Source organism: Agelaius phoeniceus, chromosome 29 (genome assembly GCF_051311805.1).
Source record: "Agelaius phoeniceus isolate bAgePho1 chromosome 29, bAgePho1.hap1, whole genome shotgun sequence".
Taxonomy (NCBI): Eukaryota; Metazoa; Chordata; class Aves; order Passeriformes; family Icteridae; genus Agelaius; species Agelaius phoeniceus.
In genome coordinates this window covers 4203328-4225587 of record NC_135293.1, presented here as the reverse complement: position 1 = coordinate 4225587, position 22260 = coordinate 4203328, and the positions used below count along the sequence as shown (strand labels likewise).

Sequence of the window (22260 nt, the reverse complement as noted above, 5' to 3'; positions counted from 1 at the left end):
AGGAACCCTGGAGCTGAACTCAGTGGCTCTGGTCCCCGCATGGAGAGCAGGGGCTCATTTTTGGAGGGTTCAGGTGAGAACTTTTAATTTGCAGAAGCCCATTAACATCAGGGGCAGGATGAGGAGGGGCTGGGAGGCAACTGCAGGGTGACAGCACACGGCCCACAGTGCCAGGACTTTCTGGTGTTGTCCCAGCCCAGTCTGTCACCAGGACTGGGTGCTGGCCACAGCCCCATGGTGTCCTTCTCCCTGAGCACTGACCCAGCCAGCAGCAAGGTGACAGCCCAGGTCTAGGAGACTCCCACTGCAAACCCAGCTCTGTTCTCTCCCACTGCAAACCCAGCTCTGTCCTCTCCCACTGCAAACCCAGCTTTGTCCTCTCCCACTGCAAACCCAGCTCTGTCCTCTCCCACTGCAAACCCAGCTTTGTCCTCTCCCACTGCAAACCCAGCTTTGTCCTCTCCCACTGCAAACCCAGCTTTGTCCTCTCCCACCAAAGCTGGGCTTTGCCAAGGTCCCCATCCAAGCCCAAAGGTGCCCATCCAAACCAACCTTGGCCAAGGCTGGCCTGGTCTCAGGTTTCTCCCCAGCCTGGGAGTGGGGTCAAAGAACACAAACCCCTGGCAACTGTCCTGGCACCTCAGCTGTAGGGTCCACATGACATTTGTTGCTGCTGGATGTACAAAGCACGAGCCCACAACAGCCCCAGCAGCACAGATGTGACAGCCAGGCACAGCCATGGGCACAGAAAGCTCCTGGCAAGGGCTCCTGCCCCCACAGAGACACAAATACAGAGCATTCAATGAGAGAGGGGAATTTGCTCCTTCCTCTGCAGCTGCCTCCCCCTCCTGCCTCCCTCCTGAGCACCAAAACACGGCCTGGGAGCAAACTGAGAGCACCACAGCATGGCTGAGTCCATGTGGGAGGGCACAGAGGGAATGGCCAGGCAGGACAGGGTGTGGTGGGGACACCTCTGGGGGTGTCCCCTCCTGCTGGGGGGACAAATCACCCACAGGGGCTCTGAGCAGCAGGGAGGATGTGAGACCTTGTCACAGGAAGGGTCCCTGTGCCTTCACTGCTCCAGCCCTGCAGTTCCAGCCCTGCAGCTGGGTGACAAAGGAAGTGCTGGGGCAGGAGGATGAATAAGGGAACAGGAAAGCAGAGGCTGTAATTAGGCACCTTTCAGAGCGCTGATGGATGACGATGATGATGATGATGACGCTGCTCGGGGGCGTGCAGAGCTGGGATGCTGACGTGCAGCCACCCCCCAGTGCCAGCACAGGTCCCAGTCTGCCCTGAGGTGCCCAGCAGAGCCCTGCCCTACTGCTGGACAGTGATTTCCTGGTGATTTCAGTGCCAGCAGAGCCCTGCCCTGCTGCTGGACAGTGATTTCCTGATGATTTCAGTGCCCAGGAGAGCCCTGCCCTGCTGCTGGACAGTGATTTCAGTGCCCAGAGAGCCCTACCCTGATGTTGGACAGTGATTTCAGTGCCCAGAGAGCCCTGCCCTGTTGCTGGACAGTGATTTCAGTGCCCAGAGAGCCCTACCCTGATGTTGGACAGTGATTTCAGTGCCCAGAGAGCCCTACCCTGATGTTGGACAGTGATTTCAGTGCCCAGAGAGCCCTACCCTGATGTTGGACAGTGATTTCAGTGCCCAGCAGAGCCCTGCCCTGCTGCTGGACAGTGATTTCAGTGCCCAGAGAGCCCTACCCTGCTGCTGGACAGTGATTTCAGTGCCAGGAGAGCCCTGCCCTGCTGCTGGACAGTGATTTCCTGATGATTTCAGTGCCCAGCAGGGCTCTGCCCTACCGTTGGACAGTGATTTCAGTGCCCAGAGAGCCCTACCCTGCTGCTGGACAGTGATTTCAGTGCCCAGAGAGCCCTGCTCTGCTGCTGGACAGTGATTTCCTGGTGATTTCAGTGCCCAGCAGGGCTCTGCCCTACCGTTGGACAGTGATTTCCTGGTGATTTCAGTCACAGCTGCCTCCCAGGGGCTTTGCCCCAGCACACGACCTCATTTGTCCAGCCCAGCCGTGCCAGCCCTCGTTAGATCAGCTCCTTCATTAAGCTCAGCACTTCAGGAAGGCTGGTCTGAGCCCCTCGGGGGGCTGGCACATAAATCACACCCTGATTGCTGTCACTTGCTGCCAGTGCTGGACCTTTGATGGCAAAATCTCCTCCTAATCCCTCACCTGAGCTGTGGTGACACAGATCAGGGCAGTCCCAGCCTCTCCCCCAAGCTCCTGGATAAAACAAAGGCTCTTTGCAGCCTTGAGCCACAGGGAGGGCCCTTCTCCTGAGGGCTCAGCCCCAAGGGAGCCTTCATCCATGGCAGGGGTGCCCAGCAGGGCCAGCTGCCCTCTGGAGGGGGAGCCCTGGCTGCTCCCAGCCGATCTCTGCACCTCAGCAGGGGGATCCATCATTCCAGAGGCTTTAATCCCACTGGACTGCTGGACATGTGGGCAGGGGAGCAGACTGACAGGCCAGACTGACAGACAGCTGCAGGGACAGGCAGCTGTGGCTGGAGACCAGCCTGGTCCCAGCAGGACTGCTCAGCTCTGCAGAACCCAGCTCGGAGCTCTGCGGGGACAGGGGGGAAAGGGGGCACAGGTGGAGCCCCCAATTTGCTGGAAACCCTGAAACCCTGCTGGGAGTGGGAATTCCAGGCAGGAGCAGCACGGAGTGGCAGCTTTCCCTCCCCCTCCCAGCTCTGCTCAGCAGCACTCGCGGGCTGAGAGCATTTTTTAAGATCTGTCTGCAGCTGCTGCTTCACTGGAGATTTTATTGCCATCCCAATTATGATCATGGGAGCAGCGAGAGCAAAATGCCACAACAGGGGTGAAACAACTCCTGACGTCCCAACCCACAACAGGGGTGAAATAACCCCTGAAATCCCAACCCATAACAGGGGTGAAACAACCCCTGAAATCCCAACCCATGCCAGAGGTGAAACAGTTCCTGACATCCCAACCCACAACAGGGGTGAAATAACCCCTGAAATCTCAACCCACAACAGGGGTGAAACAACCCCTGAAATCCCAACCCACAACAGGGGTGAAACAACCCCTGAAATCCCAACCATGCCAGGGGTGAAACAGCTCCTGACATCCCAACCATGCCAGGGGTGAAACAGCTGCTGACATCCCAACCCACAACAGAGGTGAAACAGCTCCTGACATCCCAACCATGACAGGGGTGAAACAACCCTTGAAATCCCAAACCCACAACAGGGGTGAAACAACCCCTGAAATCCCAACCCACAACAGGGGTGAAACAGCTCCTGACATCCCAACCCAGCCCTGTCACACGAGTGGGAGCAGGACCAACCCCCGGGATCATCCTGCAGAGGGGAGGGGACAGGGGGATCCACCCCAGATCTGTCCTGGCCTTGCTGGAGATCCCAGAGGGGCCCAGCAGAGCCCAGGGGGGTTCAGCTGTGCCACCCCCAGACCCCCCTTGGCTGGAGGGTGACACTGATGAGGCAGTGGTGACATCTGGAGCAAGACACGCTGGCGTCAGTCCCAGATGTGTGGCTGCAGGGCATCAGCTGGGGCACCAGGAGAGCAGCTCAGCTCCTTCTCATGTGCAGCCCCAAGAGGATCCCAAAAGCCAGAAATCTCCATGGGGGAAGGGAAAGGGGCCGTGCGGCTTCACTCCCTGTCTGGCATCTGGACAGCAGAGCAGAGGCAAAGCCTCCAGAGCTCCTCTCTGAGCTGAGGAACTCCCAAATCCCAGGAAATCCATACAAACCCCAAACCACGGCTGCACATGGATCCTGGCATGGCCAAGGCTGAGGACAGTGGGGTCCCACTGCTGCCTGCCACCAACCCTGAGCAAATCACTGAGCTCAGCATCCCAGAGCTTCACACCACAGCTCTGCCTGAGCCTCTTCTGGCTTATTTTGGGGTGGTGACAACAGGCTGGACATCTCCCAGCTGCTCCACGGGACTCCTGATGCACGAGGAGCTGGGGACAAGGAGAGGGCTAATGCCACCAAGCAGGGGTGGCCACGAGGTCAAAATGAGCTGGATTTTGAGTGTCCCAGTGCACAACCCCAATCCCACTGGAGCCCAGGGAGTTCTCACCGTTCTGCAGGTGCAGGGCTGCTCTGACATGGGGCTCTGCTGAGGCATTGGAGCCTGGGGACGGTCACATGGTGAAGGGTCAGGCACAGCCAGCCTCGGCTCCTCTGCACAGAAAGCACAGGGAGAGCACTGTCAGTCACCTTCCCCCAGTGTCTGCCACAGAAATCCCAAATAAACCCCTCCAAAGGCCAGGGATGGGGCACCCAGGCACTTCCCAGAGAGAGGGAGCATCCTCAGAGCTGCTCCAGGTGCATGTGTGACCTGACCATTGCAGCTTGCCTGGTTTTATCTGTAAATATATAAATATTATATAGCATATTTTAATATAAAATATCATATATTTATAATATTCGATAATATATACCCTAGATATTCTATTCTATTCTATTCTATTCTATTCTATTCTATTCTATTCTATTCTATTCTATTCTATTCTATTCTATATTACATTATATCATATTACATTACATTATATTACATTATATTATATTATATTATATTATATTATAATTTATATTATAATTTATATTGTAATTTATATTAAATATATAGTACAATATAAAATATATATTCATATGTAATGTAAAATATAATAATATTAATTGTTATCGTTACAGATATAATATGTATATTTTATAATATATAAATATAGTATATGCCTAATTTATAGAATTAGAAATATACAATATTTATATATTATAAAATATTATAAATAAATATAAATATAAAAGATATATTATAAAGTATATTTATAATTTTAGAAATATAAAATTATATCACACTTTGTGCCCTGAAGGATCCTCTCCCCACCAGGAAAGCATCCCAGCCCATCCCTGCCTGGGTAGCTCCGGGTGGAGCAGGGAAGACCCAGCCCTGCCCTTGGGGAATCGTGCAGGGACTCCAGGAGGGCACTGAACCCACCCAGGGGATGCCCACTGCCCAGGGGGCCTCGAATCTGGGGAGATTTCACCCAAACGTGGCAGCAGAAGTGCCACTGGCCGGACCCTCAGCCCAGTGTCCCCCTCTGGGCATTTTTGGGGACCTGGGGGGGATCGGGAGATGCTCCCAGCACTGATGCAGCAGATGCTGAACAAATGATTCGCTGTGGTTTCACCGAATTGCTTTGAGCTCTCTGGATGAAGTTTAATTTGCCTGTTGCAAAGGAAGAGGGAATTTAAATAGCTCCTTTTGTGTGGAAATCCTGCTTAACAGCCCTCAAATGTCCCCGGCTCGGGTCTCTCAGCACACCCACGCTGCTGCTGCAGCTCAGCAGCTGCTCTGAGCCTGCTGCAGACCTCACTCAGCTCGGGGAGGTGGCGTTTGGGTGGGCAGCAGCAACCAGGGGGTTAATTCCTGCTGGGAGAGGCTTGGGGAGCCTTTGGCAAAGGAGCTTTCCAGGGCAGGGGAATGAGGAGCATCAGCAGCCAGACCTGGGGCACAGGGATCACACCCATGGGGACACAGGGATCACACCCATGGGACACAGGGATCACAGCCATGGGACACAGGGATCACAACTTTGGGGGCACAGGGAGCACAGCCATGGGGACACAGGGATCACACCCATGGGGACACAGGGATCACATCCATGGGGCATAGGGATCACAACTTTGGGGACACAGGGATCACAGCCATGGGGACACAGGGATCACATCCATGGGGCACAGGGAGCACACCCATGGGGACACAGGGATCACACCCCTGGGGACACAGGGATCACACCCCTGGCACAGGGATCACACCCATGGGGACACAGGGATCACATCCATGGGGCACAGGGAGCACACCCATGGGGACACAGGGATCACAGCCATGGGGCACAGGGAGCACACCCATGGGGCACAGGGATCACACCCCTGGCACAGGGATCACACCCATGGGGACACAGGGATCACATCCATGGCACAGGGATCACAACTTTGGGACACAGGGAGCACACCCATGGGACACAGGGAGCACACCCATGGCACAGGGATCACACCCATGGGGACACAGGGATCACACCTTTGGGGACACAGGGATCACAGCCATGGGGACACAGGGATCACACCTTTGGGGACACAGGGATCACAGCCATGGCACAGGGATCACACCCATGGGACACAGGGATCACACCCAAGGAGACACAGGGATCACAGCCATGGGGACACAGGGATCACAGCCATGGGGCACAGGGATCACAGCCATGGGGACACAGGGATCACAGCCATGGGGCACAGGGATCACACCCATGGGGACACAGGGATCACACCCCTGGCACAGAGATCACACCCATGGGGCACAGGGATCACACCCATGGGGGCACAGGGATCACAACCCTGGCACAGGGATCACACCCATGGGACACAGGGATCACACCCATGGGACACAGGGATCACACCCCTGGCACAGGGATCACAGCCTTGGGGACACAGGGATCACACCCATGGGGCACAGGGATCACACCCATGGGACACAGGGATCACAACCCTGGCACAGGGATCACACCCAAGGGGACAGAGGGATCACAGCCATGGGACACAGGGATCACATCCCTGGTACAGGGATCACACCCATGGGACACAGGGATCACACCCATGGGGACACAGGGATCACACCTTTGGGGTGTGATCCCCTTTATTGGGGAGTGTTCCTGACTGAGTTCCATGCAGTTCCAAATGAAAGCATTTGTTCCAGAACATGAGTTTGAAATCCCACATGGGATTTGCATCCCTGCCACCCAGGGAGGGACTGGCTGGGGTGAAGGGCTCAGCGGATCCCACTGACACTGGGACCTTCTGGGAGCTGGGAATGTGTGTTCCTGCTGTTATAGGGGGAATTCTGGGTCCCTCAGGACAAAAGGGACAATCAGGGCTGGCAGCAGGATGGAGAAACCCAGGATCCCAGCAGGATGGAAAAGCCCAGGATCCCAGCAGGATGGAAAAGCCCAGGATCCCAGCAGGATGACCAAGTCCAGGATCCCAGCAGGATGGGAAAGCTCAGGATCCCAGCAGGATGGAAAAGCCCAGGATCCCAGCAGGATATGAAAGCCCAGGATCCCAGCAGGCTGGAAAAGCCCAGGATCCCAGCAGGATATGAAAGCCCAGGATCCCAGCAGGATGGACAGGCCCAGGATCCCAGCAGGCTGGAAAAGCCCAGGATCCCAGCAGGATGGGAAAGCCCAGGATCCCAGCAGGATGACCAAGCCCAGGATCCCAGCAGGATGGGAAAGCCCAGGATCCCAGCAGGATGGAAAAGCCCAGGATCCCAGCAGGATATGAAAGCCCAGGATCCCAGCAGGATGGACAGGCCCAGGATCCCAGCAGGATGGACAGGCCCAGGATCCCAGCAGGCTGGAAAAGCCCAAGATCCCAGCAGGCTGGAAAAGCCCAGGATCCCAGCAGGCTGGAAAAGCCCAAGATCCCAGCAGGCTGGAAAAGCCCAGGATCCCAGAAGGCTGGAAAAGCCCGGGATCCCAGCAGGATGGGAAAGCCCAGGATCCCAGCAAGATGGAAAAGCTCAGGATCCCAGCAGGATGACCAAGTCCAGGATCCCAGCAGGATGGGAAAGCCCAGGATCCCAGCAGGCTGGAAAAGCCCAGGATCCCAGCAGGATGGAAAAGCCCAGGATCCCAGCAGGATGGGAAAGCCCAGGATCCCAGCAGGATCCCATCTCCTCAGGAACGTGCCCTGCAGCACAGGGAGCTGGAGCACACAGTGTGGGAGTAACTCTGACCCACCACCCTGAAATAACAGCAAGAATGACCCAAACCAAGCCCTGAGATGCAGAAATGACCCAAAAACACCTGAACCCACCCTCAGCACCTGCAGGGGGGAGCTTGTGACACCTCCATCAACTACAGCTGGTGCAATTTGGGGAGGAATTTGCCTCCAGGGGATGCAGTGTGTGTGCTTTGAGGGACTGATGGCCACGGATCTGCTGTGGATCCCTGGGGCTGCTCCACTCCTGGGAGATGGGATAACTGGGAGGGAAGTGGCTTTGGATCTCTTGCAGCACCGTGTGTGGGACTCACACACTCAGATATTCCAGCAGGGATGGAGGAGGCTCCTCAGAACCAGCACCACCTGAGGATAAATCCCAACCACACCAGCCCAGCTGCTGCTCCCCATGGCCAGGCTCCAGCTCTGGGGATGGAAAAAGTAAAATTTCAATCTAATTCCAGCAGGCTGGACACAGCCAGGTATTTACTGCAGACCTGCAGAGAGCAAACTGCAGTCAGGCCAAACGTGCTCAGCTCCTGGCCCTGAGCAGCCTCTCCTGCCCTCCCTGAGAGGTTTCTTCACTCCCATCCTGCCTGAGCATGGGGAATGTGGAATTTAAGCTCACTTAGAGACCACCTGAGCTTGGCTTGTCAGGTGAGTCCCTCATTCCCAGCCCTGGGAATGAGCTGATGGTCTTGGCATTTGTTTTTGGCAGCTCCTGGGTCACGTAGCAACCTCTGTCTCAGGTTACCTCCGGGGTTTTGTCTGCAAATACATTTTAATCCTTGTGAAATGGGACCCACCAGCACGTGGGTGAAGTGCCTAAACCTCCCTCAGTGCCACGTGGTGACACCAGCACAGCACCCTGGCCCTCTGTATGTTTGTGCCACCAGGGTTGTTGTCACCTTCTGCTCCTGTGCTTTTTGGTTTTTTACTCAAAACTTGGATTTTTCAAACTCTTTTCTGGGCTACTCAGTGCAGGAGCCAGGAGAGGATTCCCCTCTCCCTGGGTGCCACACAGGACCTGCTTCTCCATCAAGGAGCTTCCAGTTCTGCATAGTGGATCTCCTTGAAAAAAAGGAATTCAGCAGCAAATCCCAAAGCCAGACAAGATCCAGATGTCCTGGAAATCAGCAGACATGCAGAGAACCAGACCAAGGCACCCAAGTTGAGCTCTTCTAAGGCAGATCCAACTTGCCCCTGACCAGGACCCCCAGGGCCCTTTCTGCAGTGCTCTGAGATGAGCCAGATCTGCTGTGATGCCTGGAACAGTTGCTGAGCACATCCCAAGGGCCCTGGGGGTCCTGGTCAGGGGCAAGTTGGATCTGAGTCACTGCTGGGCCCTGGCAGCCCCAAGGGCCACCCTGTGCTGGGGGCACCAGGCCCAGGGAGGGATTGTCCCACTCTGCTCTGCCCTGGGGCAGCCTCACCTCCAGTGCTGGGGGCACTTTGGGCACCACGAGATCAGAAGGATCCAAAGCTGTTGGAGAGTGGCCAAAGGAGGGACACGGAGCTGGGGAAGGGCTGAGGAGCAGCTGAGGGCCCTTGGCTGGTTCAGCTGGAGCCCAGGAGACTGAGGGGAGGCTCCTGGGGGCTGCAGCTCCTGCCCAGGGCAGGCACAGGGGCAGGGGCTGAGCTCTGCTCTGGGACAGGGACAGGAGCCCAGCAAGGGCTGGAGCTGGGCCAGGCCTTGGCATGGAGCTCAGGGCAAGGTTCTGCCCCCCGAGGCTGCTGGGCACTGCCCAGGCTCCCCAGGGAATGGTGCCAAGGCTGCCAGAGCTCCAGGAGCCTTTGGACACAGAATTCACAGAATTCACAGAATTTTGGAATCACTGGGCTGGAAGAGACCTCCAAGATCATCGAGTCCAACCCAGCCCCAACACCTCAACTGAACCCTGGCACCCAGTGCCACATCCAGGCTCTCAGGGCTGCTCAGGGTGGGGTTGTTGGGGTGGCTGTGCAGGGATGGGGCTGCACTGAGGATCCCTGTGGGATCCAGCTCGGGCTCTTTTGGGATTTGATCATTCCATGGATCCCAGGACACCTGAGAGTGCCCCAGTGTCACACAGCCCTGGTATCCAGGAGCATTAAGCCAGAGATTTTTGCTCATTAGTGTAATTAATGTCAGATTGTCCAGCCAGCTGAGCTTCCAGCTGACCTTTAGTTACTGAAATATCAACAACAAAAATGACACATTACCATGGGGAGGTGTCACAGGCTGCTCATTTGAAATCCTCTCTCAGTGACAGCCCCCCAAAGAGTTTCTATCTGCAAAAGTAAATGGAAAGATTTGGAAAATGCTCAAGGAAAGAGGAAGAATTCATCTCCACTGCAGCACAACATCTCCCAGCTCTGGGGGGACAGCCAGAAATGATCCCAGGGAGAGAAATGGAGGGAGAAATGAGGCAGAGCTGTTAAAAATGAAACAGAGGGAAAAAAAGATCTGTTTCTTAGGAGTCTTGGGAAAGTCACTGAGGTGGAAAGAGCTGAGCCAGGACTGAGGCAGCAGGGACAAGTCCCCAGGCCATGGAGTGATCCCTGCACAGGGACAGGGACATGAACTCAGGGCAGCAAAAGCCTGAGCCAGAGAGACCCTCAGGGCATGGAAAGAAACCCCAAAAACCCAGCAGCATTGTCTGATGCTGGATGAGCCTGACCCAACAGATCACAGCCCCACTTGTCACTGCAACAGCAACAACCTGCACCTGGATTTCCAGAGGTTTCCAGATGTTGCAGGCTGGGCAAGGCAGGGGAAGGCAGTGGTGCCAAATTGCTTTGCCACAAGGCTGGTGCTTGATGTAAAAGTGACCCTGAAGGGAAGAGGTAAGACCCTGGAATTTGTTTTCCCTCAGGAAATGATGCCTTAGGTTTGAGCTTTTCTATTTTTCAGGTTCTGTGCTGCTTTAGTGGGTGGGTCTGGGATTCACATGTGGGGATGGTGAGCTCTGTGCACAGAGCAGGGAGACAAAACAATTCCTGCTCCAGCTGGGAACCAAGGACAAATGATCCAAATCTCAGCCCAAGAGCACAAACAACATGGACTGAAGAGAGAAAAACAAGAAAGATGGGACTTAGTAAGCTAGAGCTGTAATTAGACAATTAACTCCACTATGCAAATGGAGCAGAACTGATCAAAGTGAGAGACCCCACGACCAGGTGTCCATTTTGGGACCATTTTGGTTCATCTTGGGTGCAGGCCTGGCTGGGCTGGAGGGTCCAACCTCCACAAGAACTCCTGGAATGACTTTCCAGAGCACTGGGCAGGGCTGGCAGGGATGTTTGCATCACCCACTTCCCTTCCCTGGGAGCAGCAGCCCAAGGCTCCCACTCCTCATCAGGCCCTGCAATAAGGACTAATGAAAGCAGGATTATTTCCTCCCCACTCCATTAGTCACACTTGGTTAATATTCCTGCTTATGGAAAAAGGTCACAGTTTCTCTCTCATTTATGTCACTCCACCTTCCATTTGCAGTTGCAGGGTTCTGCTCCTTTTCCATCCCTAATTAGTGTTCAATTACAGGGGCCCTGCCCCAGCCTCCCACCAGGCACAAGTCCTGGGCCACGCTGCCTCTCCTGGGTCTCCCTGTGGAAAACTGACCCAAGAAAAGCCCTTTTTTCCTCTGGCAGCACAGAGGGAACCAGATGGACTTTCCTTCAAATGAGATTTAAATGGAAAAACACAAAATAGCTCCTTGTGCCAATATTGAAGGGTTGGTGTCCAGCTGTCCTGAGCATGGGGAAGGTAAGCCCGGGTGACCCTCTGGAAAAAGAGGCCAAAAGCATCCAACACCCTCACGGTTTGCTCCTCTGGCTGCACCACTGAGAAGGGGTTGGAAATGATTCCTTCAACTCTTCTGATGCCTTGTGAGGGCTGACCTAGAACAGAGACTGGACAGAGCTAAAGAATAAAGCAGGGATTTATTAGGAGGCCTCAATGGATGCACCTTGGGCAGCACAAGAGCCCAGCCAGGGCTGCACCTCAGGTAAACCAAAATGGTCCCAAAATGGACAACAGGTCATGGGGTCTCTCACTTTTATAAGTTCTGCTCCATTTGCATATTGGAGTTCATTGTCCAATTCCAGCCCCAGCCCATGCAGTCCCATCCTTGTTTTTCTCTCTCCAGCCCATGTTGTTTGTGCTCTTGGGGCTGAGATTTGGATCATTTGTCCTTGGTGCCCAGCTGGAGCAGGAATTGTTTTGTCTCCTTGCTCTGTGCACAGAGCTCACCATCCCCTCATGTGAACCCAGACCCACAGACTAAAGCAGCACAGAACCTGAAACATAGAAAAGCTCAAACCTGAGACATCATTTCCTGAGTGAAAACAAATCCTCTCACCTCAGGTGAGGTGTTCCAGCATGGAGTGTGGCTGAGGGAGTCTGGATGCTCAGGGAGAGCCCCTTTAGCTCCCCTGCCCTGCAAACCCCTGCTGCTGCTGCCTTGTGAGGAGCACTGTGAGGACTGAGCTCAGGAGGCTTCAGAAGATGGAAAACACCTTTCCAAGGCTGCCTGAATCCCCTCAGTGCATGCTCCATCCCTGCTGGTGGCACCTGGCCCAGCATCTCTGTCACAGCCTGGTCCCACAGAGCAGCCACCAGCACTCTCCTGACCACTTCAGTCTAGAGCTGAACCCCCTCATCCTCCTGCACTGAAACAGTGGCCAAATTGAGAGGAAAAGCAGTCAAGGCCTGGGGAAGCTTTCTGGAGATGCTGAGGATGGGAACTGAGTCAGAGATCAGGCACAGCCCCCCTCACTGCAGGTCCTGCTCCTGCTCCTCCTTCCCTCCTGTGCCTGCTGGGATCTGCTGGGTGAAACAGCCACCATGTCCCACACTCCCAGCTCTGAAACCAGCAGGGTTTCACTGCAGGGACACAGTTTGGGGTGACTGGGAGTGGGTGCAGCTGTGAGAAGCAGGTGAGCAGCACTGACAGCAATGAGAGTGCCCAGGTGTGCTGAGCAAGCACTCCAGGGACACACAGGTGCAATGCATGGACATGAGGGGTATAAAAAGGTGGGCTAAAAACAAGAAGGGCAGATGTAGGAGAAGATGAAACAGGAAAGCCTCATAAATATGATTGTCTGGCAAAAGATTTTGAGACTATAGAAACTATAAGCGAGATTGAAATGAAAGCAAGCTTTGAGATCCCTCAGTTACTGAACAACTGGAAAACAATGGTGTGGCCAGCTGAAGGTGATCCCCTTTTGATGAAACAACACCCTCTGCCTGCAGACAGCTCCAAGGGTCTGAGCAGACCCTGCCAGCTTGGCAGAAGGGGCCCAAAGAGGAGTTTTTAGGGTTTAAAATGTAACACAGTATGGTAATGCAGTGATTCTTATAGGCTGTATGGAAATGTTATAGGATTTGTATATTGTACTAGATGGGTTAGTGAGAATCAGAATATTCAACACAGAAGATGATTTATTGTATTGTAACGGGAACTTTGCCCTCTTACTTTTCTATGCTCTTACCCTTTTACTCTCTCACCCTCTCATCCTCTCTCCCCTCTCTTCTCTCAGTCCTGCTCTGAGCTGTGCCTGGCAGCTCCCAGCAGGGCCCTGCACCCAGGCCCTTTGCAATAAACCCCAAGTTCCACGACCAGAAGAAGATTTATTGTATTGTAACAGGAACCTTGTCCTCTTTTACTCTCTCTTTACCCTCTTTACTCTTCCTCACTCTCTCATCTTTTTACCACGCTCTTGCCTTCTCTCTTTTTATCTCTCTTCTCTCAGGCCTGCTCTGAGCTGTGCCTGGCAGCTCCCAGCAGGGCCCTGCACCCAGGCCCTTTGCAATAAACCCCAAGTTCCATGACCTGGCTGCAGAGATCTCTCATCTCCATCTGTCCCGACCGTGCTACCCCTGATGCTCCTACAGGCAGATGCTTGCAGCCCTCGGAAATGATGTGATGTTATTCTGTATCAGTTGAACCCTTCTGAAACTGATGATACCCTGTGTATTGTGGCTGTCCCAACTGCGACACTTCAGCACCTCCCTGGCAGGAGCAGGACTGTCCCCAGCACCCAAAGTCCCCCCAGTCCCCACTCAACTCTCTGGGAACATCAGGGTTCTGTGCCGTGACAGGGAGAGCGCTCAGGCTCAAACACACCCAGGGAGGGACAATATTTGGTTTAAATTTTTCCTCAATTCCCCTCCCACTGAATATTTTCTTTTCTCCATTCCAAGAACTTCCTTTATTTCTCCCTGTCTCCCTCTAGCAACAGTATCTGGGAGAAACAATGAATTTTTAATAGGAGGGGGCGTGGGAAGAGGCAGACCCTGAGGCAAGAAGAGAAAACATTGATCTGTTCAATCCCCTCCATCAGCAGGAAACCACATTTAAGGGAGAGGGAGCCACGTGAGGACCACACAGCAGGGTCCTGGTCCCCCTTTTCTCTGAACCAGTGGATGTTGTACAAGTCCCAGCCAGGGTGAATCCTGCTCAGAGGAGCTCTCCACACCCCCCTGATGTGGAGCTGGGGGTGCAGCCCCTTGGAAAGGAGCAGAACCAGGGTTGTTCCTCTGCTGCACCATCCCTGTGAGGGTGAGCAGGCCCTGGCACAGCTGGGGCTGCCCCTGGATCCCTGGCAGTGCCCAAGGCCAGGCTGGGTGGGATTGAAGCAGCCTGGGATGGTGGAAGGTTTCCCTGACCATGGCTGGATGGGCTTTAAGGTCCCTCCCAACCCAAACCTTGGGGATCCCACGACCCCAAAGCTGAGGTGTGCCCACCTCCTGCTCCCCACTCTGCTCTACAGGGCCAGGGCTCATCCCCATGGAGCTGAGGATGCCCAGCTCCCCTCCCTTGGTGCCTGGCCTGGCTCCCCACCACAGCCTGAGCCTAAATATAGACCCTGGTTCTCTTTTCTTGTAGACACAACCGGTGCTCTGAGTCAAAGTCCTTTCCCATGAACTCAGTGTTGCTTAATAAAGCACAAACCCTCGGAGACCTTGATGCTGAGATCTGTCATTTTAATTCCCAGTAACACTTGTTCCTCTCCACTCCAGTGTGTGGCCGCTGCTATTTTGGTTGGCACACTGGGAGCTGAACAAGGAGCCCCAGCGCTCCAGATCTGAGCTGGGCAGAGCTGGGACAGCTTTGAAAACCAAACCCTCCTGATGGATGGGGCTGCAAGCCACAGCTGAGCTCGTGGTGGCATGAAAAATTCAGGGGGAGGAAGGCAGGGAAGCAAGGGAAGAGGCAGAGGAGGGAGGAGGGCACACTCATGTCGCAGACATCTTTTCATGAAAAATCCTTTCCTTAGGATTTTTCCTCCTGAGAAGCCTCAAGAGCAAAATGTAAACAATGGTTATCTGCTGCTGTGGAATGCAACAGGTGCATCTGGGATTGGTCCATGTTAAATGTTTGTAATTAATGGCCAATCACAGCCCAACTGGCTCGGACACAGAGCCTGAGCCACAAACCTTTGTTATCATTCTTTCCTATTCTATTCTTAGCCAGCCTTCTGATGAAACCTTTTCTTCTATTCTTTTATTATAGTTTTAATGTAATATATATCATAAAATAATAAATCAGCCTTCTGAAACATGGAGTCAGATCCTCATCTCTTCCCTTCTCTGAAAACCCCTGTGAACACGGGCACACACTCAGAGAGGTGGATCCTGCCTCTGCTCCTGGGCTGCCCCAGCCTTGGGGTGCCCCTGTGGGTGCCAAGGCACCACAGCAGCCTGGGGAGCACAGCCCAGACCCTCTGTGCTTTGTTTTTAACCCATCCCTGACAAAGCTGTTTCTATTCACCCAAATTTTCCATCCCAGTCTCTGCTGTTTGCTTGTTCTGGGGTGAATTTGGTGCTGTCCTCAGTTTTCCCGTTTTATATGGGAAAGAGGGAATGGCAGCCCCTGCCTGGGCCTGGGGAGGGCTCTTGCCCATGTGAAATGAGCAAGCTGAGGACAGCATCAAATTCAAATTGCCATTTCCCTGCTCTCCCACCACCAGGGCCATTTCCCCACTTTCCCCCTCCAAATTGCCATTCCTCAATTTGGGCCATTTCCCCAATTTGCCCCACCAAATTGCCATTTCCCTGCTCTCCCACCACCAGGGCCATTTCCCCACTTTGCCCCTCCTGAACAGGGACACCTCTGACACCCCACAGAGCTGGGGCACTCGTGGGGTTCCAGCTCCAGCCCCAAACACCACGGCTCAAGTGGGATCCAAAGGAGAATCCCGCACATTCCATTGCCAGTGGCTGAGCAAAGCTCTGGCCCAGCCTGTCCCACTCCTGCCCCCCTGCTCCCACAACCCCTGAGCCAAACCTCGTGGAAGCAGCTGCTTTGTCTTTCAAGGTAAACCCTACAAAAACTTCACAAACAGAAGGTTTGTCAGCTGAGGGTGCCCAAATCCATTTCCCTTCCACAGCCACTGAGGCTCTCAGCAGCATTTCCAAGCGTTCTCGTGGGATTTATTGCTTTTCATCTCCTCTCACATCTCTGTTCTGATCATTTCTGCCCTCACCTGTTTGTTCTGGGGCTTTTCCAGCATTCCAGAGTGGCCCTTTGGGCTCAGGCAGCACCTCCCACCCTCCCTGTAGCCCCATGGACCCTGCAGGATGCTCCCTGATGCTCCCTCTGCCTGCTCAGACAACCCCACCGCTGCTCCACAGCCCCCACAGGCAGCAGGAGTTGGGCTGCTGAGGGTCTGTGCCACCCTCCAAAGCCAGGCTCCACACCCCAACCCCTGCAGCCAGGGAAACTGAGGCACGGCACGCACACAGAAGGGTTTTGGAGCCTCATGGTGAATCAGAGCCACTGGGGACAAGCCCAGGGATGGCCTCACTTGGCTCCCATGTCTATTCCCTCTTGCTGTGCCTGTGGGGATGTGGGGAGGTGTTGCTGGTGCCAGGATCCCACCCGGGCTGCCCACACGCACCCACTCCACACCCAACCCCTGCAGCCAGGGAAACTGAGGCACAGCACGCACACAGAAGGGTTTGGGAGCCTCATGGTGAATCAGAGCCACTGGGGACAAGCCCAGGGATGGCCTCACTTGGCTCCCAGTTCCCTTCCCTCTTGCTGTGCCTGTGGGGACGTGGGGAGATGTTGCTGGTGCCAGGATCCCACCCGGGCTGCCCACACGCACCGGCGGCACGGGAATCGCCGCTGCCCACACCCAGCACACCCAGCCACGTGTGCTTCACATTCCCAGCAGCATTCCCAGGCCTTCCAACACCCCTCTGCCTCTTCCACATCCCCATCCCGGGGATGGGAACGCAGCAGTGCCGGAGCAGCCCAACTCCTCCTGCCTTATGGCAGCTCCTGCTCCTCACGGAGAGAACAGGAGCCACCTGCTCCCTGGTGGGATGCTGAGGGGGGGGGAACAGGAGTGATCTGACAGCCAGGAGTTGGGAAAAATCCATCCCAGACACGTGGATTGAAAACCTTTAAATGCTGGATTGAAAACCTTTAAATGCTGAGTGCAGCCGGCGCCGAGTCCGTCTGTGCTGCTGGGCTGTGAGTCCAGGGTTTAATTCGGGCCCAGGAGGGAAAAGCAGGGATTAGGTTTGGGCCTTGGAGCCAGGGATGAGTCCTCTGGTGAGGCAGGATTAGCACAGCTAATAAAAGCAGACATTCCTGAGCTCTAAACACTACAAAATAGGAAAAAAGCCCCCGGCCCTGCTATCTTCAGCCAGGGATCAGCAAAAGCTCAACACCCAGAAAGGCTGAGCCTGGCAGGAAAGGCTGAGCCTGGCAGGAAAGGCTGAGCCTGGGATATATCCCAGCTCTGCCCAGCACAGCCTCAGCATCGATGCCCTGCATGGATGAAACACAGCCCAGCCTCTGTTCCTCCTGTCCTCCTGCTCCCTTCTCCAACAGGGCAGGATAAAAGGAAAATCTGATTTTGCTGATTTTTAAGCAAACTCTTTCCTGAAGCTGCTTTGCCTCCTGCTCCCTCCTCTCGGGATGCTCCCCCAGCTGTTTTGCAGGATGGGCTTTGGAGAGCATCTTCCCCCAAGATCAGCCCACAAGCCAAGAGCTTTAGGAAAGGCTGCAGACACCCAAGTGGGGTTTTTGCAATGTGAAAACTAAGAAATTTTGAGTGGACCAAAAATCACCTCTCCGAGCTGCTCTGGCCAAAACCCATCCAGCTCCACCTGTCCTCCAGCAGCCAGAGGCAGCAGCTCCACTGCTTCCCCTCTGTGAGTGCCACAGAACCATTGGTGATAAAAACATCAGCACAAAATTAAACCAGATCAGCCCCAGGCTGCCCAGCTGGCAGCTCTCCTACTCATCTTCAATTATTCTCCCATTTAAAGGACGTGCACCACGTTCTCTGCCATGCCCCAGGGTGCTGGGATTTTATCCCTTCTCCATCCTGCCAGGGGTGATGGAGCTTTGGGGTACAGAGCCACCCCAAGGGCCTCACAATTCCCAAAGGGTTATTGCAGGGTTCAACACCTGCATTTGGGATTTTAACCCACACACAACCACATCACTGCTGGGCAGCTCTGCTCTTGGGAGGATTTTTGGTTTAAATGCCTCATGTTTTGATGGAGAGGATTGTAGGAACTTTCCCTGCCTGGATGAGGCTTTTCCCATGGTGACACCCCTGCTTTGGGGCTGGCGCTGGGTTTTGGGGTCTCCATCCTGCAGGCTGGGTGAGAGTGCATGAGAGACCATCCACAAAACCAAGCAGCAGCCAGGAGCTCTGCTAGGCCCAGGCTGGTGTCCCCAAGCCACCAAACACCCCCAGTCCTGGTCACTTCCCTCTCCACTGCTCTGGCTCCAGGGCTCCTCACTCCCCTAGGCTGGGTTTGTGCTCTGGGTGCTGCCAGGCTGCAGAGCCCGGCACGGCTCCACTCTCCATCTATTTCACAGGCACTCTGCCTTCTCCTGCCATCCTCTCTCCTTTCCTGCTTGCTCTTTTCTCCTTCCCAAAAACCTCATCTCAGGGTAGGAACAGAAAAAGCAGCTGCTCCTCTGCAACCGCTGCCTGTGCGACTGCCGCGGGAATTGGAGCACCTTTTGTCAGCTTTTAGCTCAAATCCACTTTGCAAGTGGATTAAGGAACTGGCACAAAAGTACTCTGGATGGAGAGTGGGAAGAGGCAAAGGCTGCTATTCCAGCACGGCAATAGGAGCCAGGAATGCTGCGCTTGCTGCCTGCTCCATTTCCCCGAGAAACACAAGCCGGTAACATCCGCGGCTAAACCAACCCTCGGAATTTTCAGGAGAATCCGCCTAAAAATCCGCGATGCTCGGGGAAGAAGAGGCAGGAAGGGCCCTGGGGTGCCGAGGAGTGAGGACCTGCAGCGCCCGGGGGGGAAACACGAGCGAGAGGAGACGGGGAAAGCTTTCCCGACGCCCGGCGATGCCCGGACCCGCTCGGCTGTGCCGGGGAAGGGGCTGCGAGCGGCGGCCCCAGCCCAAACCGGGCTGGGGGGGACTGCGGGTACCGGACCCCCGGGGGATGGAGCGGGGCAGGGGCGGGCGAGGCGGCACCGCCGCCACCCCCGGTGCGACCCCGGGCACGGCGGGGGCTGCGGAGGGGCCTGCGGGCGGTGGGCACAGCCGGGCAGCCCCCGGCGGGCAGGGATGGAGGGAGGCATGGAGGGAGGGATGGAGGGAGGCTGCGAGTCCCCAGGGGCGGCGGGGGCTCGGCGGCCGCCCCCCGGCGCCACGTGTGCGGCTCGGCACGACCCTCCCCGGCCCCGGGACCCCGCACTCACCGCTCGGCGGCCGCTGCGGGGCTGCCCATGGTGCGGCGGCGGCGGCGGCGCGGGCAGAGCCGCAGCCCCGGGGGCGGCGCGGCGGCGGCTCCGGACGGACCCCGGCCCGGCCCCGGCCCGTCCCCGGGGGCGGCGCGGCGGCGGCAGCGCCTCTCCAGCCGCGTTGGGCCGTGCGCGGAGCCGCCCCCCGCGCCCCCAGCCCGGCCGGGGGAGGGACGGGGCCGGGGGCGATGCGCGGCCCCGGGCGGAGAACGGGCACGGCCCCGGAGGAACGCAGGGAAGGGCACGGGGGTCTCCTCTCCGCGCAGCCGTCAGCAAAGGGGAGGGGTTCACCCGGGCAGCTCGGGGTGTACAAGCCTCGGAGTGCCCTTGCTGAGGTCCCCGACCCCATGGCAGCACCGTGGGGTACCCCTGACCACCGTGCCTGGGGTACACAACCCCATGGCAGCACTGTGGGGTGCCCCTGCCCACCGTGCCTGGGGTACACAACCCCATGGCAGCACCGTGGGGTACCCCCGAGCACCGTGCCTGGGGTACACAACCCCATGGCAGCACTGAGGGGTATCCCCACACCGCTGTCTGGGCTCCCCCAGCCCCACTCTGCCCACCTGGGTACCCCCGAGCACCGTGCCTGGCTTCCCCCAGCCCCATTCTGCACACCTGGGTACCCCCACACCGCCCTGCCTGGGCTTCTTCCATGGCAGTACCCACAGGTACCCACCTGCCACCCTGCCTGGGGTCCCTCAGCCCCATAGCAGCCCCCCCAGATCCCTCCCACCCCATCCCCATGACAGCCTGTTTGCATCCCCCTGCCTGCCCCAGGACAGGGTCTGGAGGCCACCTCACCCTGAGCTGCCCTCTGCACTGGAGGTGGAGGTGGTTGTGGATGGACACAGCCATTCCCCCTCCATCCCATGGGAAGTTGGGGCAATCAGGGCACAAACAGAGCTGTGACCCCAGGAATGAGAGCAGCCCCCAGCCCAAGCAGGGCTCCTGCATTTGTGCCCCCACACTGGGTTCCACTGTCCCTTGCAGCAGTGCCAGGAGATGCCAGGCTCACGGGACAATGACCTGGAGCCCCCCAGCAGCATCCCCATCCCCCATGGGGCCAGCACTCACCATTGCAATTCCTCCTTGGAGTTCTCCTCTTGCTCCTGCCGAAGCCTCCTGAGCTGTGGTGATTTGGTTAATTGGGCTTTGAGGATGGCAGAGGCCGATTCCCTCCTTGGCTCTGGCTTGCAGGGTGGAATTGTTGCTCCTCTCCACTCATCACTGGTCAGTCCAGGCTGGCCTTAGCCTTGCTGGTCCCTGGCCTCAGTGGGCAGCTGATGCAGAGTGCCCTGTGCCCTTGATGTGCTGTGTGCCAGCTGACCAAGCACCACCTGAGCCATTGGGTGACATTTGCTGCGTCTGACAGCGCTTTTCAAGCAGGGCTTGGCAGCATCTTCTTCACTTTACAGCTGAGGAAACTGAGGGCAGAGCTCAGGGGGAAGGAACGGGGCTCAGCACCGAACACCAGGTGGGTCCAACGCCGTGGTTCCACCTGGGCTGGCTCCGTTTGTGCAGGATTTTGTCAGGAGAAATGCCAACAGCTCTCCCAGCCTTGTCGGTTCCACTCCCAATCCCATCCCTTGCTGCAGCCCAGCGCTTCTGCTGCTGGAGGTTCCTGGTGCCTCCTGCTGCTCGCTTGCTCTGGGATGTGGATTTATAATTTCATTGCAGGCACACGCAGCTCGGGCTTTCCCATTTGAGCTTCATCCCCAGCCTCAGCCCTGGATCTGCAGTTAAAACCGGGAGATTTATGTGGCTGGGAAGGAATTTTGTTGCTGTTTTAAACAATATCAACTCATCTCCTTAGGAAAAGATGAAAAATCCAGGCATGAAAATTGCAGCCGGTTTAGTTTGGGGATGGATTTTTGAGAGGCTGGCGTGGGGGGGAGGGTGTGCCAGAGCAATCCACGTCTCATTTCCATCCCCCAGGATGGAAAGGTGATTCTGGCTAATTTGAACACAGTCATTAAGCTGCTGTATCAAAAGCACAGAGCCAATTAAGCAGCGTCCCCCCCACCCTGGCCCCTCAGGCTGTGCTGTTTTAATCAAGGATGGGGGGAATTGCTGCTGCTCCCACCCAGCTCCCCATCCTGGTGCTGGGAGCTGGTTTTGCCTGGTGGAAGATGCTCTCCTGCCTGCTGGCCTGGGTTGGAGGTGATTTTGGGGGAGCAGACTGCTGATAAATGCACTGGGGGTGCTGGGGGAGCCCCAGGTTGGAGCAGGCTGCTCTGTCCTTCTCCTCTCCCCAAGCACCTCACCAGAAAATCAGGTTATTTCTGTCTTACTGTGTCCCCTCCATGCTGCTATTTAATTCTGGGGGAAACCAAGGCACAAACTTGGATAAGGGAACAGGCAGGTTGTGGTTCAAGCCTGGGCTGTGGGTTTTGGCTCAGCCCTGCTCCCCCCTCTGGGCTCTCTGTCCCACCCATTAACTCCAATGCCCTTCTGGCATCATTCTGGGCTTTGAGGAAGGAGCAGGACAAAGCTGTGGAGCAAAAGCACCAGGCTGAGGTGACCAGTTCTGCTTCCCCAGGCCAGAGTCTGGCACTGGACACTGGAGGATCCCATGGGGCCCTTGGTCTCGTGTTCCAATTAATTCAAATTGGCTTCAATATGAGCAGAAATCCAAAGGGATTTTAGGCCAGGAGGCAGGGACAGATTGGGGAGGAGGTCCCTGCCAGGGGCTGGGGAATTTGGGGTGCTGAGATGGGACCCAGACCCCTCCTTAGGGAGCTTTACCCCCAC

General features: G+C 56.0%; 1 protein-coding gene across 4 annotated transcripts in view; it reads right to left on the bottom strand.

Moving 5' to 3' along the window:
• The window catches only part of LINGO3 (leucine rich repeat and Ig domain containing 3), a 36070-nt gene extending 14661 nt beyond the window's left edge, over positions 1 to 21409 (bottom strand). The window contains exons 1-2 of one of the 4 annotated variants that reach the window (XM_077191585.1): positions 20584 to 21408; positions 4088 to 4191 (exon numbers count right to left, since the gene is read on the bottom strand). The gene's annotated coding sequence lies outside the window, so the exon portion shown is untranslated. Of the gene's footprint in view, positions 1 to 4087; positions 4192 to 19464; positions 19640 to 20583 lie in introns of those variants that run through there. The other 3 variants (XM_077191584.1, XM_077191586.1, XM_054650337.2) reach the window with 3 other exon arrangements.
• Positions 21410 to 22260: the final 851 nt, after the last annotated feature.